This window comes from Manis javanica, chromosome 2 (genome assembly GCF_040802235.1).
Source record: "Manis javanica isolate MJ-LG chromosome 2, MJ_LKY, whole genome shotgun sequence".
In the NCBI taxonomy this organism is placed as follows: domain Eukaryota; kingdom Metazoa; phylum Chordata; class Mammalia; order Pholidota; family Manidae; genus Manis; species Manis javanica.
Genome location: NC_133157.1, coordinates 132,057,935 through 132,070,448, shown reverse-complemented (window position 1 = coordinate 132,070,448; position 12,514 = coordinate 132,057,935). Strand labels below are relative to the sequence as shown.

The window sequence follows — 12,514 nt, the reverse complement described above, 5'->3', positions numbered from 1 at the left end:
ACAGGGTCATGAACTGAAGAGGAGGCGGAAGCTGACCTGGAATTCACCAGCTGGGACAAGAGCCTCTTCCATGCCCAACACCCAACCTTTCTGCCACTAGTCAGCCCATCACCCACGCTGAAGCTCTTTCACATTTTCTTCAATCTTTACTCTATTTCTAGTTGAGGACCCTCCATTTCCCCCAGTTGAGATACATTAGTTGCTATGGAAACATGATGTCCTCCCGCACCCCATGTGGATGGAGCGCAACGACATCTACAGTTGCAGAACACTGGTGGGAAATCCCGTGTTCTGGCTGGAGAAATACCTGCAGGGCCAGAGCATGGCACAGCTGCTGGGAAGTGGCCGTGGTGCTCCCAGCTCAGAAGTTCCCGGAAACAGCAGAAGCTCACCCACAGTGAGACTGAAGTCCCCTTGGTGGCCTGAAGCCTAAGGGATTTCTGGTGGTTCTTTCAGGAAATGAACATTGGGCTTATTGGAATACCTGCAGTATATGGACATATATCCTGATAAATAGTGTGATCATCTATTTTAATTGAATTTTGCTTTTAATGTTTTGTTTTCACAATTGCAAGGGCTATATGCCTCTTCTTGTGGCACATATTTCTTGAGTTTTTCCTGATAATAGTTTTGCATGGTGGTACTGCATTTCTTTCTTGCTCAGTCTTCCTTGGGAAAAAGTGCTCCGTCAGGAAAGCAGATGGTCACAGTGGGGGAAGTCAATAGTGAGTCAGGAGGCTCCCGACTCAGAGCCCAGTAGCTGGCACTGGATCTTCTACCATCATGTCTGCTCACCCTGAGTATGGGTACCTTCTGGAGCCAGGCTGTGACCATGTTATCTTGTTTGCCACTAACCCCACTGCCTCCATCTTGTGATGTTGCACAGATCTCCATTCCCTCATCCATAACTATATCCCTCCAGTCTTAACTCAGCTGGTGAGCAAACAGGCAAGCACACAGCACCCACGTGGATGACGTGAAACTGTGCTTTGGTGGTTCCAGCCACACACACTCTACCGTGCGATGTTAGTTTCATGTTCTGCTATATGGACTTCATGGACTACGTATTCCTCTAAATTTAGCAATGCGCAATACATGATCTTATTCATCATTTTTCTCTTTTCCTTTGACATTGGCTTTATGGACTATTTTGTTACTATTCCTCTGCCCTCACCAGAGTTTGAGTTTGTAGTTGCCTACAGGTTGGAAGGCAAACGTGTTCCTTTTAATTCTTAGCATGGATCTAGTCCTAAAGAGACACTTGTTTTTGTTGCTTACTTGAAAAGAGTTTCTCCTGGAACACCAAGACCTCAACAGGACTCTGAACATTGCTCAAGACAGAGGGAAAGCAGTGTGGAAATGGAGAGGGGTGGGCATTTATGTAGCACTCTCTCTGTGTCCTGAATTACACATGCTTTACATAAGATACCCCATTCAGTGCTGACCACTGCATCCTGAGGAAGGCACTACTGCTACCACTGCTTTTTGAGTGGGGACACTTGGTCCCAAGGGTGTAAACAGCTAGCGAGTCAGGGAGCCAGGGTCCAGGTCTGTGTGATTCCCATGTCCTCTCTCAGGCCTACCCCTACACCTGGCCTTTCCTCAAAGCTGCAGGAGTCAAATGGCTGCATCCACATCTACAAAAATAAACCAGACCAAGGACCATGTGGGCAGCTCCTTCCCAGGTGTTGGCCCTCTGTCCCCTTTCCTTGGTCTGGTTTATTTTTGGCCTTTGTTTATTTCCTGAAGCCTAGAGTGGGGAGCCCCGTACCATCAGCGAGCAAACGCAAGTTCAAAGGAGCTCTAGGTAGCATCATTTCTGTCTGGTTCATTTCTCTCTCTTCCAACTTCTTGCTTTACAGAGTTCTTGTCAGGGTACCTGGGTGCTATTTCAGCAAGAGTAAGAAAGAATGCATAAATCCAGTAAGTGAAAAAGTTCAGCAGTTCGCTTGTGTGTTAGTGACCATACTTTCCTGAGGTTTCCAGCTAACATGGCTATAGGGTTAGGTAGGTAGTACCTATAACTGGAAAACCTATGCTAGCCGCTGACAGTGTGGGAGATAAGAATTAAAAATGGAAATCCTTACTGTGGTCTGCAGGGGGAAAGCACACTCCATGCCTGTTGGTCTACATAAGAAAGTCTGTATACCAGCTCCAGATTCCATCACTGGAGCCTGGTGTACTAAAGCAGCCTCCAGCTGGGATGTAGTGTATAAAAGTGTGATTAAGAACAACACATTATGATATGTATTACTGACATAAGGAAGAAGAGACAATGAAGTGCTGTTCAGATAAAGGACAGACTTGGGGCCTCATCAGAAATGGCCCTAATTTATTGAAATTGCTTATTTGCACACAGAGCTCTATAGTAGACTTGCCAACTCTATACAGATAATATGTCATAAATAAATTAACTGGTTAATTAAGCAACTTAAATAAACCTAATTAGGGTTAATGATTTTTCTTTTCTAAAAGGCCACTTAAAAAATCAAATTAGTCCTATCTTACTTGATTTGACCATTTGAGCAGGGAGATTTTTGCTAACAGAGCTGTTTCTAAGCCCATGAAACCTCTTTGCATATGAGCAGTTTTGGAAGCTCTGGTTCAGATTTACCTCCAGCGTGACTGTCCAGGGAAGTTAGGGTCCTTCTCAACCCCAAAATTCTCTTCACCATGGCTAAGATGTAAGGAGGGAGAAAGTAGGGCCACTGATTTGCTTCAGAAAAAAAAAGAAAAGGAATTTTAAGTTCACCTCCATTTTTTGATAAGGAAAGGCAATAACTATCAGTGAATAATTAAAAGGAATGCTTACCTGAGATCAATCCAGGTTGGAAATGGAAAATGTTATGGACTAACACAGCTTCAAGGGTTTTCACAAAAGCAATGGAAGGAGGCTTTTGGCCTGAAAGGTGCTGGATGGAACCAGGCGGACCAGTGCTACTCAGACCACATCCTCGGAAACAGGGAACACAAACATGTGCTCCTCCACCTATGGCCTCTCCCTGCAGACCTGCGTTCCCGTCACTCCTGCATCCTCCCTGCAGAGGGGGGACGTGGTGTCAGCCTTCGCTTGCCTCACAGACAAAAAATTTCTCAAAGTGAGTTCCTGTACTCAAAAAGGAAGTGTTAGGACAAAGAATTGAGGATAGGATGCTGCTTGCTCATTAGCTCCTGTCAGCATCAGAGCAGGTGAAGAGAAGTTTGGACCTGGAAGGAACCGAATCCTCTACCTCTGAAGAGCTGTAAGCTGCTCATGGTAGGCCCACTGCTCAATTTGCACATCTGAGCTAAGTCACGTGGGGGCCATGAACACATTCACATTCAGGGGTCCTGTAGAGATTTCATCCAGTGGAGGTGGAGAGGCTGGCATAGGAGCTGTGCTGTGGCTTCTAAATGCCCAGTGAAAGAAGGCCATCCTCAGTGTTGTAATTTCCAAGGCCTCGTGATGCAAAACAAGTAACGTGGAACCAATGCAGAAAAGCCACTGTGCAAAAGACTAAGGAATATTTTATTTATAAGAACTTTAGAGATAAAATGGTCCAGAGCTTCCAAATTTTTCCATGAACTGCCCAGGCAGGGAGCAGGGCCAGCTTTCTGGGCATGTCACATGCGCTGGGCTTGCGGCAGCACTCTGCTCTTGCTGTTCTCAGAGTCTGACACATTTTGAGCAAGGGAACCCCCACTTTCACTTTGCACCGAGCCCTGCAAGTTACATAGGCTGTACTGACAGGGCAGAAGTAAGTGTTTACGGGTTGGGGTGAGATTGTGGCTGTGGGCACTCCCTGGCTCCCGGAATCTGAGTTTGAGAAGCACGGCCATAGCTGAGGGTTGCACAGTTACAAATGAAAACAGTTCATGGATACGCTCAGACTAAAAAATTTTTCATTGTTGCTCTGAAATTCAAATGCAGCTGAGCCTTCTGTATTTTATCTGCCAACCCTACTCCAGGCTACCCCATTTTATCATCCCAGGAAACTGGCACAATGACTGAGGTTTATTGAGTGTGGGCTGTGTGCCAGATGCCATGGTAAGTGACCTGTGTCTGCCAACTCCTTACAGCAGTCAGCACACTCATGTGATGCGTGTTATCATCCTGCTCTTTCAGATGAAGAAACTGAGACACAGACAGGTGGGTGGCTCAGGGAGATCTCACCACAAGCAAGAGAAGGGGCCAGCTTTGCATCCAGTTGCCTGGCCTGGAGGCCCAGCTCTCATCTCAATGGCTGATGAATTTTGGAAAGAGTTGAACAGAAGCTGACCCAGGAGCAGACCCAACCCAAGCTGGCTCACTATCATTTCTGGTCTCTGTGGGGTCTGACTTGTGGTCCAGAGTCAGCTAAAAAGACAGATTAGCTTGTCTGTTATCTTTGGTGCAGCTGGCTTTATGAAAAGGACCAGTGTTTTGGAAGAAAACAAGCCCATGCGCAGGCTGAGTCATCTCCAAATAGTTTATTCCAGCATAGTTTAGGTAGGGATTCACTGCATGTAACAGAAGGTTGAGGTAAATTCCTTGAAGCACTTTCCACATTTTAGGTTCAGATCCAAAGCATTTTGTGCCAATGCCTTTTTTACTCTGAGGCTGCAAATCACATGCATTTAAAGAGAAACACCATCTACATGCTCCAGCGCCATTTGCCCTTAACTCATCCATGCATTAGTCTGTCAGTTGATGTTTGCCTAAATGTTCAGAGCTTTTTTGCTGCAAAACACAAGCAGAATATTTTGTGGTGCAAAATATTTACCTTAACTTCCTAAAGTAATGTACAGATACCTTTTCTTTATATGTTTCTGCTGGAGCTTTGCAAAAGGTAAAGCTGTAGTACCACTTTAGTGGTGTGTGGTGATGCCCATGCCTCCCGGGGGCAGCCTTGCCCTCTCCTCCTATTCAGGGGGAGGACACAGGTGGGTGTGCTCCTTCCCTGACCCTGTGGGCTCAGCTCTCCAAAGGTGGTTCTGACTTTTCCTTTGTCTTTGCTTTTTCCATCTGTCTGAGACTCTCCACCTCCACCCAACAGGTGTACAAACGCACCTCCTTCTTGAGGTTTAAATATTAGTGCCTTTGAGACCAATGAAATTAAGGGATTTCTAATAATGATGATTGCAAATCATTTGGTATGTTGCTTATTTTTTTTCTGTTTTAAGATGATTAAAGCATTTAAAATAATTTTATAGATTGATGGTTTTAGTTATGTTTTAGTGAGCTGAACTGGAGAGGTTTTTCTGATTGTTTAACTATCTATAAAGATGTGCAAATATTTAGAGGGATATTAACAGTTTAACATTTAAAGAATGTTAATTCTTTAATAGATTATAAGATTGATGAACTGATCATTACAAAGTACCTCACCAATGGGCCTGCGTTACTGCTTGCAACTTAATCCCCTCAGCTATTAAATATGTCAAATACCTATAAAATTGTGGGTTTTTGTCAGAAGACATGATGTGACAGGTAGCTAAGTCTGAATTAGACTGAGCCAAAGATGAAAATGTTAATATGACAGGTTTCTGAAACTGTTTACTGTGGAAAATTGATGTCTCAATGAAGATATAAATATTCTATATAAAGAGTTTGGAGTTGGAGTTAGTTTGGGAAATGCTGACTGCTCCACCTTTTAGGGACACTCAAGGCAATTCAGAATAATAAAGATTCTGAGAAGTCCTGTAGCAACACTGTCCATAGGCCATTTAGGATTTTCTTGTAATCACATTGAAAAAAGTTATAAGAGAAACAGGTACATTTTACATTGCTTTTTTTAAATATTGAAAGTAAGATCTGGTGCCCATCTTTGCACTTGGGTATACCTCAGTTGGGATTGGCCACATTCCACGTGCTGCACAGCCACCTGTGGGCAGATCCTACTGGATTCAGTGATCCTTTATCCGAGAGGCCTGCACACTGTTCAGTGTCTGCACTTCACATGTGTTTGACTTCAGCGATCATCGCCATTCCCAACACAACCATCCCTTTGATTTGGAGAATGACTTCTCAGCAAGCCCTCTTAACACTGAGCTCATCTCAGGAAAGCCACTGAATGCCGGGCAGATGAAGGACATTAGAACTTTACCTTCTATTCCACCAGACACCTTCTTACCATCCCTTTGCTCCTTACGCAGCCACTATTTTGTTAAGAAACGTGGTGACCTCAAGCTGCCTTTGGCTATCTCAGGTTCCAGGGGGTGGGGGTGGAGCTGTCTTTTCATCACATTTCCTGGCTCCTTGCATTTCCCTGCTGGGTGGCCCTCACCTGCAAGGGGAAGACAGGCCTCTGTGCATGTGTTATTTCATGTTTTATTTTTCCTGGCAACAACGGTGAAGCTCTTGAGGGGACATGCCCATGATGACTGAGGCCTCCCAGGGAACTGAGTAGGAAAAGTGTTCTGTGTAGATTACCTTTGGGTGCGGCTGCTTCTCCAGGTGTGGGGTTGACCAGCTCCAGGCCCTGGTAGTCAGGGTGTGTAGGGAGGAAGGTGGGTAGATGTGCACCCTCAACCTCTGTAGCCAGTATGCTATCAGCAAGACACTCAAAAATGCAATGCGCTGCTTTCTAAATAGGATTAATTCAGTATATTAAAAAAATCAGGGAGAGACTGACCTTAGTTATTGCTGTCCAGAGATCTGAGCCCTAAGGACTGGCAGAAGCCTCAATGTGATAGAACACTCTGGAAATTGTTTGAAGGTTCTTTCTTAAAAATGCTCTTTGACCTAGAAGGAATACAATGAGGCTGCTAAACCAGCTGAAGAGGAAGCTGCTGAGGAAATTGATTGTGAAGCTAGATACACAGTTTCTGAGTTGGAGGGGCAGTGAGGTGGGGAGATGGAATAATAAGATTACTCAGAGCTGTTAATGATGAGTCATTTTCTGCTTAAAAAGGCACTTTGACCTTTTCCAAACCCAAATATATGCTTCATGATGGAAGGTTGCTCCCATGCATTAGCTGCTGAAGAATAGATTTATCAGAGAAACTCTGATAGATTCCCAAATCCATCAGAGTGATGACACTGATATTATTGAGTAAATGATCAATTTTTATGGTACTATGCATACATGCATATAATGCATAAATTACACAAAACAGTTTTGGCATGGTTAATGAACTTACCCCAAGGCTAATAAAAAAAAAGTGCTTAGCTAGGTTCCTTTATTTATTTATTTATTTCCTTTATGCATATCAGCACTTTACTTAATAGCATGAATCAAGCTAAAAGACCATCTGTATTAAAACTTGAGGAACTTTTGTACACCATGTGTAGGCATAAAGTAAAGTGCCAGGGTATCAGTTAGGATTAGGAGATGAAAGGGCTTTACTGAAATACACATTTCTCTTTCAGAGTTCTCTACTTAAGATGAGTCTCAACAGGAGAGTATTCACATGATTTGGGGGTTTGCTCCTCAAGATGGTCTGTGCGTGTGAGGCTAATCAACAAGGCGAACACAGCTCATTCACTCACGTAAACTGTCTTGCTGTTAAGACATCCAGGGTTGGTATTCAACTGGATTTTTAACTAGTAATGCTACCTTGGGGAGGTCACATGGCTTGTGTCCACCTTATCTATAAAATGCAGACACCAGCATTACCACTTCTTGTTTTGGTGAGAATCAAATGAGAAAACAGATGCAAACAGCTGACAACTGGTCAACAATGTAAGTGTGTGCTAGCAGCAAATCCTTTGCAGCAGTAATAGGGCAACTGAATTTTGTGACCAGGAATTCAAATACTCACTATGGGGTTGACTACCATAACGCCTCACCAAAAAGATAAAGTACAGGAAAGGTCCAGGAAGTATATGAAAAGATGAAGACATGGTTACATTCATCTAATTTAATTAGATTTGTAGTCAAGCAGTGCCTACCTAAGGAATCCTACAGTTTGTTAATGGTTTGATCTGTCATCAAGATTCTTGTGTCATTTTTAAGTTGCAGTAGTGTGATAAAATCATGCCTGTCTTTAAATGCAATTTTCTGTTTGTCTTTAGATGATCGATCTCTCTTGACCTGTTCTGACCTGGTTGGTTCTTGGTAAAAGTAAGTCTTAACATTCTTGCATCTTGCTTAGACTCACAAGGGATTCTGCTAACCCATCTGGATAGATAGATCACTACACTTTCCTGACCTGGTTTTCTCAGACCAGATTTTTAAAGTTCCTGCAAATACCATGGTTACTGCTTTTTCTTCAGCAGCTGATTCATCGCATTTGCATGGGGTGGGAATCTGGCTCCTAAAACCAAATTGCAGACTGCTTCCTCATTTGAATCTGAGCATCTTCTGATCTTGACCCACACCCTCTGACTCTACCTAGCGCATTTGAATGAAGACTCCAGAGACACAATGCCCAGGGATGTTCCATGTCACAGTGTTCACTGGGATGTGTGAGAAACCCGGACACCCTCAGCCTCCTTCTGTCTGCGCTGAAATCTCCATGACTCTCCAGGATGAACTCAGCGAGATGGAAATTCGGAGAGGGCAACCTGGCACGGAGCAGGCTGCAGACTTCTTGGCTGTGTCCCATCCACCCTTCCGGGCGGTTTTTCCCCTGGGAAAAGCCCTGGTGGGGAACATGCAATGTGTGGGTGTTTTCAGATCAGGACTTAGAGCCGATTCCTTTGATGGCTCCATTAGTTATGCCCATTTGAAGTGAGAAGACAGTAAGCACATGATTGCCATAATGGAGCTATTGTTGCCTCATTTCTTTAGACCAGTAAAGACCACTGCGGTCGGCTGGTAGAAGGCCAGAAACAACACTGTAAAGCTCCTCCTGCATCTCTGTGTCTAAGGGACATGAAAGTGTGGCCTTGGGAGGGAGCAGCTACGAGCCATTCTTAACCCAGTAGGGAGATTTCTTTGCAGATTAGGAATCAAATCTGGGCAGTTTGGGAGCCTAATAGATATTCACATAAGGCCATTGTCATTTAAATAAGGTCCTTTCATGCTGTTCTTATGGATCTGAGCCCGTGAATGGCTGGGCACTCACATTCCTCCCTAACAGAGATACAGTCAATGCCCATATGTGTGCGTTTCCTGCTATGCCAGAATTACACGTAATTTGTCAACAGCTGACACTGTTAATAAAAGATTTACACATATCATGTGAAATGTCTACATATTGCTTAAATGAATGCCCACTGGTTAAACTGAGTGCTGCAGCAATATATTTTGGAACTTTCTTTTGAGCTCCTTTGGGTAAATTGGCCTCTAAATGAAAACATATGGACTGGAGAGGTTCCAGGTACTCTAAATCAGCAGAGATTTGGCTAATCCAATGGACTTTGGTATATTTGATGTAAGCAGAGTTCATTAAGTCCAGGGTCAACCTTGTACCTGATGTCAGCAGGTTAATTAAGAACTTACAGCTAAATATCTATTCATAATCCTCAGTGTGACTACAACCTTATCCTTGGCCTGGGCTATTTTGACATTTTTACTTTCTGAAATGCCATGAGTACTATGGGCTTCTGAGTTTACTGGCTTCAAGTCTTTCAGTTGGGAGGGTTAAATGCAGCTCCAGCAAATGGAAGAAAGAAAACTGCCCGTTTTATGTATCAGGAATATACTTATGCTCCTGTGAATCCATAGAAACAAAAACATACAATCCTTTCTATTACAGTTGGATGTTTACTCTATGACATCACACATTTCTGGAGGTAATACAAAATGTAGGTCTCTTATGTATGTTCAGCTTCACTAAGTGGAAACCCTGCAATCACTAGGTCACTGGTGTGATTAGACAAAGCCATGAGATAAAAAGCAGTGAAGGCGGAGAGGCCCACAGCTTCCTCCTCGAAACTCAGTGTTTTCTTCCTGCTTCCCTTACTGGGTTTTGCTCTTCAAGTATTATGGTTAGTTTAATTTCATTCCTACTACACCACTGCTTGAAAGCACTCAACAGATACCAAGAGTAAAGGAGATCACTTGACATTTGAAATTGGGAGCCCGGGTTGGAAAACCTACTCCCTGTACTTGCCTATGACATCTACCCATAATCCACGTTAAAATTTCACAATACAGAAAATGTGTCTTAAATTAGAAACACATTCTGTGAATGTAGTATTCCACTTTTTTCCTTTCATTTTACTGGCAGATTCTGCTTTGGTACACAAATTTTAAAATAACATTTAGGTAAAGAATCTGAATGGATAGAATTATGTCAATAACAGCTTGTTCTTAAGTAATAGACAAGGACTGCTTTCCCAAGAAAATGCTCACAGCAAGCCCAAGCAAAAAGTAAATGAAAAAATATATAAATATTTTCTTCACAGATATTGCCAAAGAACCACACTGATGTTTTATGAGAATTCTTTAGAGCAAGCTTTACAGAAATGCATTTAAGTTTGAAAACAACTGTTAGTAGGCCAAACAGTAATGGAGTTTCCTATCACCACCTGCAAGGACTCTTGCTTAATGTTTTTTTAATCAGAAAGAAAATGATATAACTACTTATACTGTCTATGTTACACTATAAGGTTCAGCCATTTTAACCCTTGTTATCATAACCAGTTCTTTTTAGGGCTGAATCTCACCACTTTCAACCTAAGTAAACTGTCTGGAAGGAAAAGCAAAGCATTGTTCCTTAAACCCCTTACATTCTCTTATTTTCTCAAATGATTTGAGAAAAAACAAGATCTTCCTCCTAATCGTGATTGGCCATAACTCTTTTGTTTTGTTCCAAATACTTGGGCCGATCACCTGTTCTCATGGTGATTTTGGAAAAGCAAAGGAGGGGAAGACAGGAAAGAGGTAATCCCTAGCTGGCAGGACTTGAGAGATCATCTGTTCCAACACCCTCAATGGCCCCCGAAGACCCTGTGCTTACAAAAGGTAAGGGACCTTTGAAAGGCAACAGAGATGGTGGGGTGGGAAGCGGGTGAGGGTCTTGCCTCCCCACCCCCACAATGCAGCAGCATGCCTCCATCCATTGCAGACTCCGAGTCACTGTTGACCCTATTCCTGGCAGAGCCCAGGAAGGAGGCCTTGGAATTTGAGGATCCAGCCTGGGTGTTGATTTTCTGCATTAGGCTGAAACTCCCAGTCAGTGGAGGAAACAGTCATTGCCTGAATTTTTATTTTTAGAGATTCAGCACCTTAGTTTAGCAGTTGGTCCAGGTAAAGTGTGAGTGTTTGCCTGTTTTCCCAAGTCCTGTATCTGGTTCTCATCAGCCATAGGAATCTTGAACCTTCTGACAGGAGCCCACTCCTCTGGCCTCCCAGTTCCTTGTCCTCCACTAGGCAGTGCAGGTTCTGGAGCCTCTGATGTCTCTGCTCCCACTTTGACAAACTTCTAAATCCTACTCACATTCAGGGATCAGCCCACACCCAGGCAATCATTCTGTCTTCCTGAAATTTTCAGTGACTCCAGTGCAAACCATCTCTCTCACCTCTTAAATACCATTGGGATTTATTTTAGGCACAGTTTATGTCATATAACGTTACAGGACTCCAAAGAAAAATCCGAGGCTATGAAAAAAATTCATGCCTGCAGCCCCAGCTATTGTTCTATGAACTGCAAAAGTTACACACTGAAGTTGAAAAGTAATTAGATTTTTTTTGTTTCTTGAGCACATAAAATATTGTAGACCTTAATAAATATTTGATTAGGAAAGAAAAAAAAATGAATGGAGGGGCAAATGAATGTATGCCAGGCCTCTGCCTAGGTGATCTGATTAATTAATTAAATTCTGTCCGTGTCTCATGGAATTTGCAACATTAAAGGGAAGATTAAACTCTCTGCAATTTTCTTTAGCACAAAACAGAATGGCCACAATATCATAAATAATCTGGGAGTTGACAGGGAGAAAGACTAATTGTGACTGCCTCAGAACAGGCTGCATAAAGAAGACAGGATTTGAGTCTGTTTGAAATGAGTTAAAAGGTGGAGATGGTCTTGGGGAACATTCCAGAACATTCTGGGAGGATGTAAGTACTGGACTGGAGCACAAACAGGGAGGGCTGGGAACTTCTCCAAAGAGCAAGTCCTAGGCATCACCCAGGGCCCAGTATACAGGGGCTGCTGCATCAAAGTTTGGCTCTCTATCCATGGATAAATTTGGAAAAGGTGGGGAATTCAGTATTTGACAGGGGTGGAAAATGAGTCTCAAATAGCAGGCTGAGGGCAGATCTCCAATGCTCATCTCAGTAATACAAGCCATGACTTGGAGAGGGCAGCATGCTCCTCCGTCCGGATGCTCTACAGGACACCACGGACAGGGGCTTATCAGCCACAGGCCCGGAGTCCTCACAGCTCTGGAGGCTGGAGCCCAGGGTCAAGGTGGCAGCAGCCTGAGTCTGGTGAGGCTGCTTCCTGATTTGTAGACATGTCTCCTCATCATGTCCTCACCTAAGGAGGGAGGGGCTCTGGGGTCCCCACCCACTGTATATCTGTACCTCATTTTTCTGATCCATTCACCTGTCCATGAACACTTGTGTTGCTTCCACCTTTGCTATTCCGAATCACACTGCTCTAAGCATGGGTGTATAAATGTCTCCTCAAGACCCCACTCTGACTTCTTTCGGATATATAC

General features: G+C 43.5%; 1 long non-coding RNA gene across 1 annotated transcript in view; it reads left to right on the top strand.

Moving 5' to 3' along the window:
* Positions 1-9,071, top strand: part of LOC140845219 (uncharacterized) — a 29,505-nt gene extending 20,434 nt beyond the window's left edge. The window contains exons 3-4 of the long non-coding RNA XR_012123994.1: positions 7,976-8,024; positions 8,299-9,071. This is a non-coding gene — a long non-coding RNA (uncharacterized lncRNA). The remainder of the gene's footprint in view (positions 1-7,975; positions 8,025-8,298) is intronic.
* The last annotated feature ends 3,443 nt before the right edge of the window (positions 9,072-12,514 follow it).